Source organism: Aquila chrysaetos, chromosome 24, assembly GCF_900496995.4.
Source record: "Aquila chrysaetos chrysaetos chromosome 24, bAquChr1.4, whole genome shotgun sequence".
In the NCBI taxonomy this organism is placed as follows: domain Eukaryota; kingdom Metazoa; phylum Chordata; class Aves; order Accipitriformes; family Accipitridae; genus Aquila; species Aquila chrysaetos.
This window is the reverse complement of record NC_044027.1, coordinates 19,403,065-19,422,611: the sequence shown is the minus strand read 5'-3', so window position 1 is coordinate 19,422,611 and position 19,547 is coordinate 19,403,065. Positions and strand designations below refer to the sequence as shown.

At 44.9% G+C, this 19,547-nt stretch overlaps 1 protein-coding gene across 4 annotated transcripts in view; it reads right to left on the bottom strand.

Moving 5' to 3' along the window:
* NEK6 (NIMA related kinase 6) overlaps positions 1 to 8,482 on the bottom strand; it is a 70,897-nt gene extending 62,415 nt beyond the window's left edge. For 2 of the 4 annotated variants that reach the window (XM_029999629.2, XM_029999627.2), the window contains exon 1: positions 8,236 to 8,482. The gene's annotated coding sequence lies outside the window, so the exon portion shown is untranslated. Of the gene's footprint in view, positions 1 to 7,868; positions 8,086 to 8,235 lie in introns of those variants that run through there. The other 2 variants (XM_029999626.1, XM_029999625.2) reach the window with 1 other exon arrangement.
* Positions 8,483 to 19,547: the final 11,065 nt, after the last annotated feature.

The window sequence follows — 19,547 nt, the reverse complement described above, 5'->3', positions numbered from 1 at the left end:
AGCAAGAATATTTACTACATAGTACTGAGTTCAGTATATACAGACTGCCACAAAAGGCAGCACTGGTTCTTAATACAGTGACAGCTGAAAGTCACCACTTTGGTTTCCCAACTGATTAAAGGGTAGCATACAGACACGCACAGTTGTGACTTATTTTCTTCTTTGGAATACATTCATATATTTTTAAAAACCTTTTCAAGGTTTGGGGTTTTTTTTGTTCCAGTTTAACATTTTTGAGACTTACATTTTGCAGAACTCTGACAGAAGAGCTAATGAAATACTGACAGTATAGAAGAATGAAAGCAGAACTTCCATGAATGAAAGAGGGGGGAATTTTTGTGTCGACGTTTGTTGATATCTATTCTACCCCAAGTCCCTACTCTTGGAGGAAAGGAACCTTAAAATATCTACAGTTTTTCTCCCCATCTCCTCGCTGTAATGACATACATATGCCCTGACAACCAGAACCCACCATGAACTCTCCAAGATAGGCTTGACATTCAGTGTTCCTATGCAAGAAACAAAATGTTCCAACAAGGAGAAAACCCACTCCTTTTCAGGACAGCAGAGTACAAGTGTCCACAAGGTTAAGAACAGGACAGAGACTTAAACTGAAATTCCTGAAAGGAATCGTATTGAATGTACTGTGAAGTTGCAATCCATCCTGTAGGTCAACATTCCCCAATTATTGCACCATCTGTGGCGATTTCGATCTCCGAAACCTAGTGATTTTTAAACTGTGGAGAAGAAAAAAGTTACTCTCCCAAGTAAAAGAGGACAGTTGGCTCTAAGGAAAGAAGAAAAATTGCAACTTATATTATCCTGCACCGCCTGAGCCAGGAGACAGCGGCTGCCTGGGAAGCGAGCACCAGTGAATACAGACAAAACAGCTTGGGCTGCACCATCTCCCAGCCCACCAGCTCTCAGAGGGAGCAATCCCAACTATCCAGCACCCGCTTTTCTTGTCAGCATGGACTTAAAGCTCTGCTTCATGCACGCCATGGGTTTTCAACAGGCTGGTGGATATTTCCCGCCTTGTAGCAAGTGGGCTTCTCAAAGACCAAATGACAAAAGTAACTGGAGAACAGTTATCTGTCACTGAGCTCTGCAAAATGAAAGACTTGCAAATCCTCTCCAGGGTGTGGAGCAACACCTGCTCCGTCAGCAGGCTGGGCTAGGCGCAGGGTCACAGCCCTTATCAGTTTGGTTTTTGACCCCTGAAATACTAGCGCACTAGGTGAGGCGACTGATTCACTTGGATATAGCGCATGGAGGAGCAGGACGGCGACAGAGTCCCCCCAATGGACACCATAACCAGTCCTGGGGAATCCCACCCAGATCAAATACCAAAGGATGTTTTGGGGCCGAAAGGTGGGATGCTGCGTTGAAACGAGACACTGAGACCTCCTCAGGAAGGTCCCTCAGCTGTCTCCTGGCAAGGCTGAAATGCATATCTGGGGACGCACCAGCTAGGCTGTTGACAGCCATTCATTTTGTAAATAGCTGTGGCAGCGCAAGACATTATCGCCCCCCTCCTCAAAGGGGAATCTCTGCCCTTTTCTCTAGCATTGCCACACTGGGGTTTATTACCCTTGATTCCTCAGTCAGGCTGGTTTGTAAGAGGTTTAGGCTCACCAAACCAGCATTGCCTGAAATGTGCCAGGGAGCACTCCCACACCTCATTCTGCCACCGGCAACACAAGATCAGGAGCCATCTCTTCCCTCTAACCAGAAGGCTCGTTTCCAAAAGGGGTTTCTGAAACAGCCTCAGCAGCGTCTCCACACTTGGAAAAACAACATTTCAAAACGATTTCCAACTGATGTTACACAAACAACCCATCCACTGAATTAAAATTTTTTTAAAAAGCATAGTACACATTATATTGATATAAATCAGTGCAGAGGTGCAGCAACATTTTAAAGACATGGTGAACTGAAACATGCACAGACCACGTGCACAGAGAAATCAGAATAGCTTCAGAATGAGAACTGCTTGAAATTATGACCAAAACCAGTCAATACTTTGATGAAACGACAAAATAAACTGCCTTCCTAAAAAGCAAATGCAGTGATCTGTCAGGGTTGGTGCCTGAGGTCTGTCCAAAGGCAAGGGGATGGCTTGGCACCTACTTTGATTCATCATGTGAAGCCCATAGAAAGGTTGGAGTCCAGAACTGGAGACCCAAGTTACTCAAACAAATAAACACAAAAACTTTAAGAAGTGCCTAGGGATTGTAATATGCCTGTTAACAGTCCAGGAAGGGGGGAAGCAAGGAAACAACCATAAGGGAAAAGCAGAAACTTTTTATTTAAGAACAATCTTACCATCTTCTGCATTTTGTGATCAGACATGTCACAACTATTTTAATAAGTTTTATAATCGCCATAGTGCACTAGCTCATAGAACAATAAAACAGCATATCCAACTTACAATCTAAAAGTAAATTCATGTAGTTCTGTGCACAAACTCCACTTCTGCCATCTTGAGATCTTAGCAAAAAACACTCACATCTAACAAAAATCATTACACCTTTCACACCTGCTCTCCTTCAGACTTCATTGCACTTGGACTCTATTAAAAATATGGATTTGCTACATGCTTCCTTGACAGTTTCTAATCTACCTGATTTTGTCGTGTAAAACACAGTACAAGAACAGGACAGACAACAGCACCTTACCTTACTGAAACACAGGAGACTCTAAAGAAGTAATTCATAAACTACCTGCAAGTCTTTTTTTTTTTTTTTTTATGTAATAAATAATGCATTCTGACTGCTAAACAAGCATTCGTGAGGTTTCAAGAACGCTTTGGAGTACAAAATTCCTAGAGTCTCATTCACTTACACCTTTTGGTTTCAAATAAAGTCTCCTGTCGGTTCACTTAAACGTGTAACAGGAAACTCAAATTTGACTAAAAGGTGGTATTACATTACTACTGGTTTTATATGGAAACCTTTTTAGAAGTAAGAAGCTAAGGGGAAGTTTTTTTTCCTCTCCCATCTGCGACAGACAGCTGTTCACTGCCTGGAATCTATGATAGCAGACACTTAAAGTAGCACCAAGCTGAAGTAAACACTTTGGAAATTTAATTTCTTTAATTGTACTGACACCATAAAATAATTTGCATTTTTTGCCATGTGATAAGCCATATCATACGACCAAACACTGGAAGCCAAATATACTGTTTTAATTGAATAAAAAAATATTTTTTCTGAAATATTTTAAAATGTTAAAGAAAAATCCAAGATACTTCTCACACATGTACAGCAATGGCGCTTACAGCAAGTCCAGATGTTTAAATACTTAGCACAGGTTAGAACTCGAAGTAATCTCGATCCAATCCAATACGCATATAAAAAATAAGCCAAGATAGAAAAAGACCTATCTATCCACAAAAAGATTTGACAGCTTTACAGACTTCTGCATTTGAACCACTATTAAAAATAACTCCCTGTGGCTTTCTGTTTTTAAACAAAATTTAGCTTACAAGCTCTAGAACTGCCCACTTTGTTACATGCTTACACAGAACCTCAGTTCTCCCTGTCCTACATTTCAGCCAACTAAAGACAGCAGCTTCCAATCTGGCTTTAAAAACAAACACACCTCCACCCCCCCCCAAACCTGTAAGAAATTTTTTAAAAAGTATTTTATACAGCTTAATTTTCTATGTAATTTAGACACACAGCAATTTCAACCTGCTGAAAAAAAACGCTATGATTTTAAAGTCAGTTTTAAATCTAGATTTTGCATGCAAATTTTTTGGCTTCTGTTTTTTTCTTCAAAAAGAAAAGTGTTGTCTGGGCCAACGCTACCTCTCAGTTTGAACACGTTCTTCTTCCATCTCCTGGATACTATTTTTTTTTCCTGCTTTTAACTTTAGAGACAGCTCTACAGTGAAACATGGAATTCAGAAGTGGAAGAGACCTATTACATCGCATCACATCCAACGTGCTCTGCAGCTCACAGACCACTGCTCCCTTAAAAGCATCAGGCCAGAAGGGTCCAGCCTGCTTTCCCTGGTGTGCATCCTAGTCGCCCTGTCGCAGCAGTCCTCTGATCCCACAGTGGGTCAGTTCCCTTCTGGCAAAAGGCAAGGACACAGCTAGGGAAAACACAAATTGCCCTTTCGGCAGCCACAAAGAGTAAAATGCTTCAACTCACTTACTTAATCAAACTTTTTTTGGTTTTTTCCCTCCTCCTTTTTTGGTTCCTTAGTTTTACACCAATTTACTCAGCTGAGCCAACTCACCAATACTCAGAACACCAGCCCTGGCACAGGGGAACAAAGAACACAAGTAGAAACCATCCAGTTTGGTAGCACCAAGCTGTTTGATGTTAGCTCAGCCATCTAGGGACTCTGTGAGACACTGAGACATACCACATCTTCCCGATTAAAAGCACAAGGAACTTGCTGCATACTTGCATGTGCTTGTACTAAAAGCTTTACAAAGGAAAGGGTGAGTGTAATAAACGTAGCGTTAACAGGACTTACTAACAGAAGAAACTATTTTCAGGGCCTCTGCCTTTAACAGGACAAAGTGTTAATTCTGTCCATTTTCTTTTAACTTCCACATGACTTTATACTGGGAAAGGCCATCTTGTCCGGTGCACAGAGCGTGGCACGGACACACGTGAGCCTCCCCTGCCACCATGCCTGCCCTGTAACCAGTAGCAGTCACCGTTTTCTTCCCAAAAGCCACATTTTCAGGGTCTTCAGTGATGAGTGGCATCAAGGCAATCATGAACTGTATTTCAACTGCATGAATATTTACTGTTTGCTTTCAATATTGCAAGAATGTTTTTCTTGCATCTATACTGGATACAAAGACATAGATCACATAATTTCCTACAAACAAGCCGGTCAAGCACCTGGATAGGTGTACACTGAATTAGTCACCATCATTCCTATAAAAGGTAAAACAGACTGGTTAAGTGAGTTTACAAAACAAATGCAGGAGTGTGTGTCACAGGTAGAATGGCTATTCGTGACTTCTTTAATCATAATTCTGTGCTCAAACCATACAGAGCATCATGGCCACTGTCCAACTCAACACTCATCTAGACATAGTAATACTGAGGAAGTTGCAACTAAAAACATGTTCATTCAATGGTAAACATAAGCCCAATTTCTAAAGTGAGGTTTCATGTATTTATTTTTCTCATTTGCTGGAGATCACCACAAACCTATTCTATAACAAGAACATCTAAGAAAAGCAAATTAGAATGACAAAAACTAAAACACGAGTTGGGCTCTTAAACTCATTTCCTGTAAGGACTGTATCCCAGCTAGGCCTTCATTTAGGACAGAGCAAAAGTCAAGCCCCAGAGGTCATACTGATGCCCACTTTCATCATTTCATTTCTGAAATCTTCCTCTAGTACTTCCTCTGCTCCTCCAGCAACATGAGGTCAATTTTCTTGCTTTAAATTCAGAATGAATACATTTGATTTCTACCACCTGCCCCGCTTGTTGGCTGCTCCAGTTCACATGGTCTAGTCTGTACTGCCGTGTTGTTTGCTGTGTATACATTTTTATAGCCTTGAGATTAAACATATTTGGCACCACATAAAGTAGGAAACAATGTTAAAGTACATCCCCTAATTCCTCTTCTACACATCTAGAAAGTGTGTTCTGAAGGTGCACAGGAGGTGAACTTCTTGGTAACTACCCCCATTTTACAGCTAAGAAAGCAGAGGTAGAATAGGAGAAAAAAATGACACAGGTGTTTCTGGCTCCTATCCCCATAAAAAAAACCAAACAATAAAACAAAACTCATTTTACTCTGAATAAACAACAACAGATCATTCAGTATGCAAAAAACTCTTTAAAGCCATTAGAAGAGGCCTTCAGACCAGCAGGCAGGTCTGAATAAAGCCAAAACGCATGCTGTAAGATAAATCTCAGAATCTCCCACTATTTTCTTCAGTACAGCCTTGATTATAACGAGAAATGAGAAAAGCCAGTGTATGCTCTTTATTTTCAATGTACATTTAAGTATTATATATTGACATAAAACTTTTCAGGTAGGATCACAGAAGGCAAGTACTAAAAAAACAAACAAAACAAAACAAAAAATGTTTCCCAGTGTGGTCTTAGAGTCCAAGTTATTCATCTTCACCTGCTTTTCTCCCAACAAAATGAATACTGAAGAATTTGAAAAGGTATATTAAAACTTGTATTCAAATTACATGTCCGTCCTCTCTCACAAACCATGTATTTGTCAAGAAACAGAATTCCAGAGGAAGAAGGGAAAACAAAACAAGCAGAAGTGTTTTATACGTCACAGGTGTTAAGAAACCAAAAGATTGATTCTGGTCTGACGATTCCTTTGGGGTGACAGCAGTCACTCACACCCCATCTAGAAATCTCACTTGCCACAGAAGATACTCTTTTCCCACCATAATAAAAGCTCCTCCCAGCCCCCATTTTTTTAGGTCTGTAAGGCACAGAGCCATAGGAAACCAGGGCAGCAACACTCTTATCTAAAAGAAGTTCCTTTCCCCCCCCCCCCCTTTTTTTTTTCCCTGTCCTTGCTTAAAAGAGTATAACTGTTGCAAAGAATGTCGACAGGAAAAAAGTAACAGTGGAAAGAGTTTGACTCAATGTCAAGAGATGTCTCAAAATGTAAAAACTGTAGAAATGCTGCAGAAGTTAAACAGTTGCTTACAATGCTTCACAAAAATGAACTTTTAAAGGGGACACAGAAATGACAGCAAAACAGTCATAATGTGTCAGGAACTTGCATCACTGGACTTCTAATTGCTGCAATATTTCCTATCAAACTACTTATACTGCAATAATGCCATAGGCAATCACCATTGGCAGAAATATTCCGCGTGTGCGAACAGACAGACAAACAGATGGAGCTCAGAAATCTACCATTACTCTAAACAAGCATAAATCACACTTTGGAGGGAATAACATCTTGGGGGAAAAAATGGTATTTCATAGTTCAGCTCTAACATGTGCTCTCTCAAAAGCCATGTGGTAATCCCTATAGCGCTGGTTTTATCTCAGAGTTTCTATCTTTTGAGATGGCACAAAAGAGAGCACCCCGAGAACTGGTACGCTCCTCTCCCAGGAGGGGACGAGGGGAACGCCAGGAGTTGCAGTCTCAGGAGGCCGTAAGGGAGAAGCAGCTGGGGAGGGTCTCAGGCCAGCACCCAGGGACTCCCGGAGACCCCGGGGTTCTCCCCACCAGCGCCAGGAGCTCCAAGAATCTCACGGAAAGGAGACAAATTGATGAAAAACACATACCGGGCTCTCTGGTGGGGCAGCGACACTTGGAGGGGCGCGCGTGGGGCGCTCGCATGGGAGCCACTTCGCCAGGGCACGTGTGCTTGGCAGCGCCACTGCTTTTAAAGTAAAAAAAGCCCAAAACCAAACTCCAAAAAACCAAGCCCTGCGGTGACACCAAACCACGCAAATATTCCTATTTTTATAGTAGTTTTAACTTTGCTCAGATCTTAACGCTGCCAGACAACACCTCCCCGACGGGAGCCGATGACGACCCGCCAGCCCTCACGGTTTGGGTGACATTCCCGTTCGTTTCCCACTCCTGCCCGGGCACGTGTCGGCCCCGGGGCCGGAGGCGCGGCAGCTCCGCCGGGACGGAAGGCCACGAGGCGCCGCGGCCCGGACCCCGCGCCCCTCGGCGGCCCCGGCAGCGCGGGGCCGCACCCCCCCACCCTCCCTCCCCCGTCGCTCGACCCTGCGGCCCGGGCCGGCCGGGGCTGCCCGGAGGAGCGGCCGGCGGAGGCGCGGGCAGCACCGCCTGAGGGGCCCGCGGCGGGCACACCCCCGGCACGGCAGAGCCCGGCGCGGCCCGGCCGCGGCCCTGGGCGGCCGCGGGGCCCTGTCGCGCTCACCTGCGGCCGGCGAGGCAGCGGAGAAGCGGCGGTGCCCGTCCCGGAGGGAACGGAGCGGGGGGGACGGGGACGGACACACGCAGGTCCAGGCGGCCGCGGCCCCCGCAGCCCCGCAGTCGAGCGAGCGAACGAAGGAACGAACGGACGAGAACGGCGCCCGCGTCCCGCAGCCAACTTCGGCCGCGCGCGCGCGCGCTCGCGCCGCCCGCGCACGCGCTGCCCGCCGCCGGCTTCGGTCCGCGCGCCCCGCCGGCTGCCACGCAGGCCGGCGGGGCGGGAGCGCCGCGGCGTAGGCGGTGGTAGGCGGTGCCGCGCGGCGCTCTGCCCACCTGCCGGCCCGCCCGGCCGAGCCGCCGGCGCCGCGTACCTGGGCCGGTCCCGCCGCCGCTCCTCGGGGCGTTTCGTCCCCGTCCCGCGGTGCGTCAGCGCCGGAGCCCGGCGGCCCCCTGTGGCACAGAGCGCGAGCCAAGCCCTCCCACCGCCGCCGCGGCCTTTCCTCCCCCGGAAAACGACGGTTTCCCCGCGCCCCGGGTGTCGGAAGAAATGCCCGCGGCCCCCCCCCTCCCCGCCCCCGCCCGCTCTGAAAACCGACACGGCGCCTGCTTGCGGGGTTTCCCGTTTTTAGCTGCAGACTCGCGATCCCGGGATTAGCTCCTTCCGCCGCCGCTTGTGCAAGCGGGCGGCGGGGCGCTGCAGAGCGGTTGCACAACAGCGGAGCCGCCGCCGCCGCCTTCGCTTCGCTTCCATCGGTGCTTTGGCAGAAGGGGGCTCGGGGGGACGCTCGGTTCGGCGATAGATCCGATGCATCTCACAGCCGCGGCCGCATGCCCAAAGGGAAGCGCGTACGTGTTCGCAGGAATAGGGCTCTGAACGGGTCCAGCTCTAAAATAGATTCAGCGTTTCGGACGGAAAATCCTTAATTCACAAATTGCTGTGTTTTGCAGATGAAGACAAACGTTAGTACTCAGTAGGGTTAAGTTGAATTTGAGCTTTAAATTCAACAGGATTTTTGCCACGTGAACAAAAAGTGAACTTCACAATAAATAAAAACGAAACTAGCAAGTCTCTTCTAGTTGTCTGAACTGGGCGAAAGGCACACGGTAGCAGCGTATCTGGTGAGAAATGCGATTGCTCATATTTTGTCAACTTTCATACTCCAAGGCCTAGCTCCATCAGAAGGTGTTTGCTGGTACGACCGGGAAACTCCTAGTGCTGTCACAGCAGAAAGTGCTAATGCCAGCGCGACTTAGAGCAGTGCAGCAAATGAAACAAGCGACACAAGCAAAAGCGCCCTTTGCCAGCATAACTTCATCTCTGCTCAGCCCTTTGCCAGTTAAAAATAACACTTCTTTTTTTATTATTTAATCAGTCCTCTAAGCAAGACTAGTTGAATTGCTGTAAGCAGTTAGTGTGGCGCCGATTACAGCTGCCACCACAGCTGGGATGGGAAAGGCAGGCACGAGGCAGGGAGTTCAGGTCAGCCAGGTTCGTTAGGACTAACACCCGGCACCCAGAACAAAACAGCCCGCACGTGGGGAGCCCCATTCTTTGGGACATGACTGGCCATTTCATCCCGTTTGTCCTGTGCCTTGGCCTTTCCTTTAAGTGTTTCCAAATTTCTTCAGGTGTCCTGCTGCTGCACTCAGCAGTCCAGAGAAGAAGACGACAGTCGCTCACCGTGACGCCCTTCCCAACAGCACCGCGTATTTGTTATTTACATTCCCTGGGAGCAGAGGAGAAAGGCTGTATTCTGCGTTCTGTGCATTACAGTCACGAACATACAACTTCCAGGGAAATGCTTGCAGCCCGTGTGCAGTGTAACGCTCAGCTGCTGCGTCTCCTCTGTCTCGACTGATTCCATCACCTACACCTACACCAGAGCTGCAGGGAACCTGCTACCGAAGACATTTTGGTTCAAATAAGTCACTTTTTCCAGCAGACTCCACTCACATAGTTTAAGCTCCAAAGTAAGTCTCTGTTTTGCAGAACCTGAAAAATCAGGGCAGGTCTTTGCTCAAGTGGCATTGTTTATCCATCAGAACTCCTACTTTTAGGAGAATGTTCTTGCTAAAGCAGTGCCACCTCTGGCATCCAGGACACTGCAGCAAATGTTTGCGGGCTATTCAGGTGGTTTTGTAAGATTTGAACTGTTTCTTCTGGAAATGTCACTAGGTTTTGTTTTTGTTGTAAAGTTGTTTACACGAATCTAATATAAATTCAGTGCATTCAGTTTGGGTGACTATAAACATGATCCTTCCAGGGGCTCAAGTTTGTGATACGTCTCACATTTAAGATACTGTAAAACTAGATTCTCTCTCCCTGAGCAGTTCTGATAGCATAAAGAGTTTTCTCTCAAGGGTACAGATGCCTGCACAGCTATGCAATGCTTCTCACTAGAGACAGAGCAATAGACACAACAGATGGAAACTAAGAGGCCACCTGGTTTTAAAGCAAATCATATCATCAATCTATCAGTACAAAATCTGAAACATGGGAAAGTGCTTAGAGAAACAAAATGAATTCAATTTTTTTCTCCAAACTCAATTTTCCCAAGGTCTGTTGATGTACCATTTGCAAAAATGCATTTCTTTCTCTTAAAAAGAGAGTGTCAGTGGCTTGAGGTATAAGAATTTCAGTGTTTTACAGCAAAACAATGACCAAAAAAAAAGATCTTTTGTTACGCTGACATAAGTTACTGTCTCTCTAGTCAGAAAAGCTGTTTTTAAAAATCTGCCACATTCTTGTGCACAGCTTCAAGATCCAGGTTTTTCATTGCTAAATTAGACAGACCGGACAGAATTACTTTAGATTATCAACAGCAATTCAGTTAGGAAGGAAAATTAAATTTCCTCAATTAAGTCTTGACAGAAATAGACTTTCTTTCATAGTCTATGCTATGATTGTGTGTGAAATTCTCTTCTAAACTACCCCTAAAGTGAGAACTTTCAGAACATGTTTACTTTACTTCTTCCTTGTTCCGATCCCTGTTAAGAACAGCCACGAATTGATCCTGTGGCCTGGCTCGCCCTGGTGTGTTTAAGGCCAGGCCCCGATCACTTCCCCTGCACAGCGACACCTGCCCTTGAACACGGCGGTCTGGGCCCTGGGACGGCAAGGTTTGGCTTTCTGTCTCCAGATCGAGTCTCCTCAAGTGTAAGAAGTGCATTTCATACACATCCATCTAAATGAAGGTTGCGCCGTCCATGGATCTCAGCTGTTTTCATTTAATGCGTTTAATTATTTTATATAGTTCAAGGATGGGTTGATGTACATTTTAATCTACAATATTTAAAATCCCACTGATACAACTGTCAAAAGGAACTCTTAGTAGCTAGCGTAAGCCTGAAGATCAGCCCGTAAGGAATGGAGAACTACATAAATAAAAGCATTTTAAATAAATTAATTTTTAACGTAAAATACAAGGAAATAGTCTTTTAAGCCTTTAAAGCTTTTAGGGCTAATACTCACATGGTTGTAGAGCAACCACCAGTGCCTCATTATTTACAGCCCAAATGTTTTAGTACTGACCCATGGCTAGTGAGGGCACTTTATTTTAATTGTTCAAACAGAACCAAGCACAGCAAGTAAGCACATAGTATCAGTGGAGGCTGAGAAAATTAAACAGGAAAATTTCTATCTTACTTGTGGGTATGAAGATTCCCAGTAACAAGTCTGTTTCAGGAAAACTAGAATGATCTTGACCCAAATCTTTAAGGATTTTAAATCAACATACAGTCAATTTGATTGATTTACTTTATTCTGAGTGCTGAATGCAACTGTCACTGTATCCTTCATCCTCAGTCCATTATTGATAAAATCCTGGCCTTACTGACTTAATATATGCCTATTGACTTATTTGTTATTTTCCATTCTTAATAGCATACACTGAGGAGACTCTGCTAGAAGTTATTTTCAGAAAAAAAAAAGAAAAAAACAAACCCAACCTTCTTCCTCAAATGAAAATTACAGAGTTTAAAGAGAGTCAATTTTCCAGCAGTAGCTAGAGAAGATAGGCTGTGAATTTCTCTTTCCACAGACAGAGCTGCAGCATGTCTTCTCCACACACACACTACATGCAGGCTGACTTTCATAGTGTGTGTCTGCAGCCTGCACGCTCGGTTCTCATATTTCTGTAAGGTTCGAGTCCCAGAGGAAGCATTAATGCTAAAGGAATGCATACCAGTGTGGAACTAGTCTAAAAGTCAGTACAAAATCTCTCCACCAGATTGCTCAGAGAAACACCTCTCTTTTACCATATTTAAGATCTGTAGATTGATCTCATGAGCATTTGTGCAGCAGTTTAGTCTCAAACTGATAAGAGTGCTGCAAAAAGAGAGAAATAGAATCAAAGGAGATTAAAAAGTGCTGGTCTTCAGGAAGATAAGGCAACCTAGAGCCTCCACGTGACCCAGCGAATGCTCCAGCTCAGCCGCCTGCGGATCTCATCAGGGAACCAGATGTGACCAGTGGCAGAATATCCTTCGCAGCGTGAGATCTGGAGTATGTGATTGCCATCCAGGAAAGGGGAGATGGGAAAGTATGATGGAGAAAATGTCCTTTTTTTATAGAGTTTAATTGCTTAGAAGAAAGACACGTTTTCTTTTAAAGAAGAAGGGATGCTAGAAAGCAGGCTCAGGAAGGTGTCTGGAAGAAGGAGCAGAAGGATTTTTCACATGGACAGAAAATTTAACATTGCTTCCTCTTTTCTGGTGATGTGTATTTTAACTGCTTAAGTGGCAGCAGACAGTTCTCATTCATTTCTTTGGTCAGTTGAGAACAGGGCGGGGCGGTACAGAAAAAATGGAAGAGGCCTGTTGTCCCCAACCAGCAGGGCAGGAAATTGTGAGTTTTCATTCATGAGTTTGCTCATTCTCCTGTGTGGAGAGGACAGCTGGGGAGAGGTGCATCGCCCCAGCAGAGCCCCTCCGCGTAGCTAAGGGGCAGAGGGAACGCCTCAGTGTCGGCCATAGCACACTCTCCTTGTTGCATCCAGGCTGGCTGTAGGGCTGTCCCTGTCTTAACTGTCGTGGGGTACCTACCAGCCCCCCGAACTGTAAAGTGAGCTCATGGCATGAGCTCTGTGTTGCCTAGCAGGGGCTGTGGGATGGCTGTTTCTGCTGCTTTTGTGGAAGGGCAAGTGGAAGATGGAGTTTTTTAGGCACACAGGCTTGTGGTCGCTGCTTATTTTGGGGAGAGAGGGAGGAGGAAGCAGTTTGCTGTATAGAGCTGGAGCTGGCACACAGAGTAAGCTGTGTGTCCTGCACACACAGATTTTACTCAGTGTGCTCTTGAGAGAGAAGGAGTTGTGGATGCCTTGTCTCAGCCCCTAGCAAAGGATTTGGAGATGAAACCTGTGCCCTTGAATTTGTATTCAAACAAAGAACAGAGAAGTAGTGCAGGGAGCAGAGTGCTGGGGTGAGGCCCCCAGCAGCCTGTGTTGCCAAGCAGATGGGCTGCCGTGTTCTCAATCAACTGCAGTTTTTAAGGTCATGCCTAGATAATGAGCATCACAGCACTCAAGCCTACAGATCATGAATATATGGATGAATATTGACTCATGCATTTTCCTTTCTGCAGCTCCATTCATGTAACTTCCCTTGTGCTCCAAAGCCAGCACATACTGCCTTTTGGTGTCTCTGCAGACTCTGCACCACCCTCTGCCTGCTCACAACTCACTGGCTTTTCTGGCAGCTCAGCTCTTGACAGCGTGTGGTCACTGTGATCTCCCCTGCAGCCAGCATCTCCCATGGTCCTCTTTTGGGAACTTCATAAGGAGAAAGCAGATAGGACAAATAATGCCAAGCAGTAAAAGGTTTCCTTGAGTTAGATTTCAAAGAGAAAGTCACACAAAAAGGTAATCCACAGCTGCAGTGCCTGCTCCTTAGAAGTCCTTCATCATCACTAGTAGGTTGTAGCTACCGGTGAAACGCAGGGGTGGCTGCCTTTGCCAATACAGCAGGACCTCAGCAACAGGCTAACAACCAGGAGTCATGCTGCACTATGAGAAGCAGAAGTGTGTGTGAAGAAGAAGAAATCTGTGTGTCAGTGTAAGGACAACTCAAGAGGGGGTCAAAGAAGAAGCAAATATCTAAACTTCATGTCACCACACACAGGCCAGCTGGTTGCCACTGCTGCCACCACCCTGAGAGACTCCAGCAACAGGGCAAAGAGCAAGAAGGACAGTGGTGGGAAGGAACCCAAAGAGGAGACCTGAACCATGTCCTGCACCATTGCTGCAGGCTGTGGCTAGACCCAGAGTGGACCCATGCAGCAGGGAGGAGTGCCACAGACATCTCAGTAAGGAAATGTCTAGAGAGGAGTAATTCAGAGGGTTGGTAGGAGACCTTGTGGAATTGGAAAATTATCCAACCTCCTGTGATCAGAGGGTCACAAATCTGAAACAGGCTGTGTGGCACAGAGCACAGGGAGACAGAGGCACATCGCTTCAGTACTTTCTCTGATATATCCCATGGTGTGCTACCTGCTGCACCAGTTTTCTTCTCTTAACTGTCTTGTTGGCAGAAGTGTCTATACTAAGCCAGCAGGTATCTAAGGCTTGCTTTGAGAAGCAAGACTCGCCACACCAGATCTGGAGCAATAAAAATCAAAAGCAGTGCTATTCTATTGCTGTTTGAGTCCTAAGCTGAATGCCACACTACTTGTGTTACAGCTTACACTGCCATTTGTGCTGGAGTTTGAAGCACCTTAATTCAAACTAGTTGCCTCCCTCTTGCTTCTCTGAGTAGGGTTTGAATGTGGCTCACAGGGCTGGAGCCATAGAGCACACGGATACAGGGGCAGTGTGGATAACTGGAGAGCTTGGGCTCAGGTGTGAACTCAAACCGTATGTTAAGCTGATAGTAAAGATACACCATTCTAACCACTTCATTATTGTGTTAGCAAAGGCACAAGCTTTACTGTTCTGTCTCCCCTATTTTCTTAATGAACTGTCTTAAGTTGGCCCCTGTTTATATAGTGTCTCTGGTCGTTAGCAAGACTCAAATGCCTTCCCTTACTCAGCCATGCTGGAGTTCTCTTTTTTTGCAAAAATTTGCTTTCTTACAGTTCCATGAGTGAATTTCTTGAAAAAGAAAGAGAAAAAGGGAAAGGGAAAGGGAAGGGGAAGGGAAGGGAAGGGAAGGGAAGAAAAAAGGAAAGAGAAAAAGGAAAGAAAAAGAGAAAAGAGAAGAAAAAAGGAAAGGAAAGAATAAAGAGAAGAGGAGAAGAGAGAAGAGAAAAGAAAAGAAAAGAAAAGAAAAGAAAAGAAAAGAAAAGAAAAGAAAAGAAAAAAAGAAAACGAAAGAAAAGAAAAAGGAAAGGAAAAGAAAACTAGAAAAGACGAATAGAGAAAGAGAAGAAGCAAGAAACGAAAGAAAGAAAAAGAAAAGAAAAGAGAAAAAAAAATAAAAAAGAAAAGAAAAGAGAAAAGAGAAGCAACTGAAGCCAGATTGAGCAGCTCTGGCTTTAACAGTCCTAGGCCCTTCCCCTATTTTCCCTGACATTCCTCCTCGTGACCCCTTCCAAGTGTTCTGGGCGAGTTTCGCAGGAATGCACAGTTACGCTCAGTCTCCGTGAGCACGGCCTGTTATTCAAAAGGAGTTGGCAGAGCTTTCCAGCTTTCACAGCCAGATGTTACAAGTGTGACCCTGCCAGAAGCTGCAAGCATGCACCTTCCTATTCTCAGCCCCCTTTCATGGGGTATAGTTTCTGAAGAATCTATTCTGGGTAATACTTTTCTTTTGTGATTTGTTCTGTTCTTCACTTCTAAGATCTGTTCATAGCTCCAGTGCTATATAATTTCACAGCTAGAGAAAGTGGGATAAATTTTGCCATAAACTTCAATGGGAGCAGGACAGATTAGTAACACTCTAGGACTTTTGGGTCCTACTCATGAGTCAGGACCCAAACTGTGCTTGGTGTTGTGCAAAAAATACAGGACAAAAGAAGACTCCTGCCCAGAAGAAGCCTGCAGGTAAGTTTTACATTTCAGACTAACAATATGGATACACAGAGACAAAAGAATGCAAATGAACAATGAGGCAGTATTGGTTAGCATAACACACAGGGATCATACGATATCAACAGCTCTTTTTCCTTCATCTTTTCCATATATTCCTCTAGCTTATTAACAGTTATGGTGGTGCATATACTGAGACGCGCAGCCAGGATCCAATTCTTTAGAAGTGCAGCAATGTATCACTACACACTGAATGACAGCACTACAATTTTATGATCATAACTTCATGTCCCACATGATGTACACTTACAGGAGGTCTAACCAGTCACGATTGGTCTTACCCAACCTCCTCCTTTCTCTTCTACTGCTTTTCTCAGTTTTGAACTAAGCTATAAAATCTGTGGGACAAAAACTTTGTCCATTGTAATAGCACATGGGATTCCTGACCACTGTTACACTCTCTAAGAGCTACTGCACTACAAATACTTAACATATGTCTCAGAACTAATGACTTGTCACTTCATTTAATTTATCAAGATGTGAAATTGAGATTATACCTTACCTCAAAATGAGCAGAGGTAGAGATGGAAATCATAAAGTTTAAATTTAACACCATTTTATGATCCCAGGAAACAAATGACAAATTTAACCTTTAAAATAGTATTTTGAAAGGAAGTTGAAATAATCACATAGCATAGTTCTTAATGTTAAGGTGCTTTCTGTCCCTCCAGTGAAAGGTGCTGCAGAAATGCAGAGCATTATGTTTATTTATTAATAATCCCGCAAAGAAATTTTCATGATCGCCACTGGGGACTGTCTGACAGGTGACACAGGCGACCTCCTGCCAGGAGTGACATCTCTCCCCTACAATTTACATTCTCTAAATGATTTGCGATCAAATTACTTACAGCACAGATTAGCTTCTCCCCCTGCTATTCACTCTCACAGCACCATATTCAACTGTTTGTTCCATAGGGCCATAAAAATAATAATATGGAAAGTCAGTGCCTCTGCTTCCAGGGTATTCCAACATGGAAACAGCGCATTGGCCAGGAGATCGATTCCTGCACTCATTTTCTCAGGCACTGGGATTTGCATCTGGGGGAGATGCAGGTCATTGGCTTGAAAAGAGCATTCCGAGTTCACATTTTGATTGCACAACCAGATAAACAAACGAAGTGTCCCAATTAGAGGGAAGAAAATAATCAGCCTGTGGTTTGGTGATACAGGAACTGAGCGGACTAAGGAACAAACAGATTTGGAACAGTCAAAGGACAAATCCCAGACATTTATTGGATGTTAGGGAGACTGTAACCATCAGTGGCAGGGAAATGGTTAAGAGAATATATTAAAGGTGCAAAGGGTCTCCTGACCTCTGCCACTGTCAGTTCTGTCAATGGGTCTACAGACGCCAGTGGAATAATTATGGCCTATATTTAGATTATGGATGCATCGGGCAGGGTGAAGGTTGAACATGGGGAACATGGTTGTTTGCAGTTCATTAGCGATAGGAGCAGTCCAGGGTGGGAGGAGGGCACTGAACTGGATTCATCCCACCTGGAGTGCTTGTGCTGAGCTGCATAATGTCAGGGAAAGAGATCTGATTATATGTGGAAACAAAAGCAATAAACAACTGCGTTCAGACTGTCACACCCAGTGAGCCGAAGAAAGGAAGGAAGGAAAGAGGAGAAAGCAAGACCAGCCTCTGGCTCTCAGCCACACTGTTTCTGTACAAATCAATGCAACAGCCGCTGAGAAACTGGCTGGGTGAAAAATGCAGAAGGGCCGATGAGAGCTCCGTGCATGTCATTTTTGGTGTGGTGTTTGCACACGTGTGTGTAAGACGGAAGACTCATGCAGTGCATAAAAAGTTGTCTCTGGCTGTATCCTGTGCTCATGGTACAAACCCGTGTGTCTGGGAGTGCTGGACAGCTGAGGGGAGGGCATGTGTGGGCTGGGCTGCCCCTGCGTGCTGAGGGGTGTCCTACTCTAAGCTGGACAAGTGGGTGCAAAGCAATAAGAGGTAGAAGGGCTGCATAAGCAGGAGCTAGAGTTCAGGGAAAAGGCATGACTAGTGAGCTAAAAAATGTGTACTGTGCAGTGCCTGGACAGGAAAGCACTGAGGCTGTCACTAAGAAATAATCTCAGGTGCCTGTTGTGCTAAGGCTGGTAGAAAAAAAATCATTGACACAAAGTGAAGGGTGTAGAAAATAAAGTGACAATGCAAGAAGGATGGCTCATTGCAATGTGATGGAGTCTTTCTCCACAGCCCTTATTTGAGCTTGTCAATGATTAAGCGACGCTAGGGGGGCTAATATCACAAATACAGGTCAGGTTGGAAGATTATGAATTTTCCTTTTGCTAACTACTGGACCTCAAAACCAGAAGGAAGCTGAGCCCCAAAGGAATTAAAGCCCAGAGCACTCACTGGAGAGCCCACTGTTGCTTATTTAGGGAAGAGGAACCTGCGTGCTCAGTGTTCTGCATTTCCCCCACTGTTCTTGCATTCCTTTTTGACTTGGAAAGCAATCCTTAAAACCTTGTGCTGAAACTTTCCCAAGTTTAAACCCATCCCTGTTATTCCAGTCCATGGCATCAAGGTCTGTCGTGAAATGCAGGGGGTTTTATTGTTCTAGTCCTTTACTCGCATCAACATGTTGTTTTGTCAAGGTCCTAGGTCTTTCTAAAACAGCCAGTAAACAAGACCAAGGAATGCTGTGTTGCAAAGTAAAAAATTTCAGCTCAAATCTAAAGCATGTTATCTTTAGGGGAAGAGAAGAGAGAACGAATGGTTCTCTCAAAATGGTTTTGTGGAATGTAACACCACTGCATATGACCATGCCAATACTGGAAGTCATTAAGGGTGCTGCTGTGCGGGTCTTCAGCTACTGATCTGTTGACACAGCTATTAGTAAATAGCAAGTCAGGTAAAGAAGAGGTTGTAGAGAATGTAAAATGGAAACCAGGTGCCACAGCATCACATTATTTCTTCAATGCAGACTAAAAATGACTGACAGTTTCCCATCATACTGTCTACACAAGGCCCCAATCAAATGGCTGGCAAACCTTCTTTACTTCAAGACACTGGGGATAATGAATTCAGAAGTTTCTGAACAGCTGCTTTTCATGGATCATTTAGAATTTGCGATGCAAATATGAAAAATCCATGTTAAATGCCCTCAACTGATTGAGTGGAGTACAGTGAATACAAAAGAATAGATCACTGACCTTGGTAAAAACAGCACAAAAGCCTTAATCTGCCCAGAGAGACCAAGAAGGTAACTGAGGAGTAGAAGAGAGCAGAAGCCTGTATACTCTCACTCAGGTTCCCAATTCTGCTTGCCAAGAGATAAATACAAGACTTTCCTTTTGGGTATATGCAACAGCCCCTAACTCCCTTCCTTACAAACCACAGCAATGGAGAAAGAGGTGGGCGGGAACTGGGATTCTGCCAAATTGCCCACGTCAAACTTGGCAATTCAAGGCAGAATTTGACACGAGGGCAGAAGAGAGAACAGTTAAGGTTATCTTTTAGGAAAAGTGAGGAGATGTTTTTTAATAGCTTAGAAGGCACAAGATGAAAGGAGAAGAAAGGCAGGGATGGGTGGGAGTGGGGCGGAAGGGAAGCAGGACTGCTTGGACCATTGAGGTTGCCACACTGATGCTCACATGCAAGTGAGAGATGGAAGATGCAACATTGGCAAAACTGAAAACAAAGGATA